This window comes from Phocoena phocoena, chromosome 1, assembly GCF_963924675.1.
Source record: "Phocoena phocoena chromosome 1, mPhoPho1.1, whole genome shotgun sequence".
Taxonomy (NCBI): domain Eukaryota; kingdom Metazoa; phylum Chordata; class Mammalia; order Artiodactyla; family Phocoenidae; genus Phocoena; species Phocoena phocoena.
The window spans coordinates 99,693,559-99,695,862 of NC_089219.1; the positions used below are offsets into that span (position 1 = coordinate 99,693,559).

The 2,304-nt window shown below is 40.8% G+C and overlaps 1 non-coding gene across 1 annotated transcript; it reads left to right on the plus strand.

The window, feature by feature from the left end:
- Positions 1-295: 295 nt before the first annotated feature.
- LOC136141291 (U6 spliceosomal RNA) lies at positions 296-402 on the plus strand. Its single transcript, XR_010657728.1, has one exon. It is a non-coding gene; the product is annotated as a U6 spliceosomal RNA (small nuclear RNA).
- The last annotated feature ends 1,902 nt before the right edge of the window (positions 403-2,304 follow it).

Genomic DNA, 2,304 nt, shown 5'->3' on the forward strand with positions numbered 1-2,304 from the left:
AAATGCTAGTATACCACTGCTGGTATCTACTTCACACCTAGTTCTTTGAGACCAAGTTGGGAAAATAAGTAGTCACAAGGAGGAAGACAGCAGAGAAAGTTGTTCTTCCTTTTCTTGAAAAAAAAAAAAAAGTATGACTTGAACTGCTCACTGAAATATTTAACACTATAATCAGCTTCATAATTTTTAATAGTTTTATAGTTGGTTTTATGTAAAAGTATCTCTAGGTTTTTATGAATAAAGACTAGAATTTTACCTCTATGCTTTACTCATCATTCTTAAAGTTTTCATCCCAATGCTTGCTTCAGCAGCATATATACTAAAATTGGAATGATACAGAGAAGATTAGCACGGCCCCAGCGCAAGGATGACACACAAATTCATGAAGCGTTCCATATTTTTGTGGGATAGGAGGGTGGGAGGGAGAAGCAAGAGGGAGGCGATATGGGGGTATACGTATACGTATAGCTGATTCATTCACTTTGTTATAAAGCAGAAACTAACACACCATTGTAAAGTAATTATACTCCAATAAAGATGTTAAAAAAACTTTTTTTCATCCCAAATTCAAGACAATTACATTTGTCTCCTTTTAGTTCTTTCCTGTATACATAATTGTGTAATGTCCATCATGAGTCTGAACATCATTATTACTACTACATCTGAGCCCACTACTTCAAAGAAGTAACAAAGTTGTTTTTGTAAAGTACCTGATAATCCACAAAAGACTAATAAATTAAGTATTGTTTGTCTAACATAAGCATTACTTACACTAAGCACAGATAAATAGTTATTTGCAAAGTTGTTTTTGTTTTGCGGTATGCGGGCCTCTCACTGTTGTGGCCTCTCCCGTTGCGGAGCACAGGCTCCGGATGCGCAGGCCTAGCGGCCATGGCTCACGGGCCTATCTGCTCCGCGGCATGTGGGATCTTCCTGGGCCAGGGCACGAACCCGTGTCCCCTGCATCGGCAGGTGTACTCTCAACCACTGTGCCACCAGGGAAGCCCTGCAAAGTTGTTTTAAAGGGCATTTCTGGACACTAAAAAAGTATCAAAAATGAAATTTTGTTATCTCAAAATACGATTATAGGTTAAACTTAAGTCTTTAAATGCTGACGATGTAAGTCCTAGAATATACTGTCAGTAAAACAAAAATCACTTTATAATACACTTAAAATAATTTCAACAATCTATTTCACTTTCCTAAAAAATACAGTAAATTGTTAATCTGCTCCCCTTAAGGGGCTGTTTTCTATATGAAAAATGACAAACATCAGCAAGGTGCAATCACAACAGAGTGAGGTAAAATTGTGCATTTCTAATTTGCATCCTAAATCTGAATCATCACCCTCTAGAGGGGTTACTGGCAATTGGCATGACAAAGGCCTACACCTTAGAGGGAATTACTGAAGACAAGGTTTGGGGCTAATTTAAATAATGTAACTGATATTACTGGATCCACAAGAAGAGAGAATTCCATGGGTCACAGTAATTAGCCAAAAAGTTGCTCAAGACACACTGTTCCATTTAACTATGCATATGGGAACTTCAAAGACAGCTACTACCTTAGAAACTTACAATAGAGGAGAGAAAGTAAGCAAAAATAATACAAGTGTAAAGATTCACATAATACAAAAATTACAGTGGAGAGCTTCCCTGGTGGCGCAGTGGTTGACAGTCTGCCTGCCGATGCAGGGGACACGGGTTCGTGCCCCGATCCGGGAAGATCCCACATGCTGCGGAGCGGCTAGGCCCGTGAGCCATGGCCGCTGAGCCTGCGCATCTGGAGCCTGTGCTCCACAACGGGAGAGGCCACAATAGTGAGAGGCCCGCGTACCGCAAAAAAAAAAACATACAGTGGAGGGACTTCCCTGGTGGTCCAGTGGGTAAGACTCCATGCTCCCAATGCAGGGGCCCTGGGTTTGATCCCTGGCTAGGGAACTAGATCCCACATCCATGCGGAAAGTAAGAAGCCTGCAAGCCACAACTAAGAGTCCACATGCTGCAACTAAAAGATCCCATGTGCCACAACTAAGACCTGGCACAGCCTAAATAAATAAATGTTTTTAAAAAATACAATGGAGACAAGGGATAGGTAGGATTTGAGGAGAAAATTGAATTTCTATGGACAAAGTCACAGAGAATCAAGAATGGGGTAGAACTCAGGATGAGTCAAAGGAAGAGGGAAAAAAGTTTAAAAGAGTTTAAAGATTAGAAGGTTACAGGTGGCCCTGTGCCCAACTTTTCATAGGCTGGGAAGCAAAGCTTGAGAAACTTGATGTTGTCTTGGGCGGAGTGCGTATAG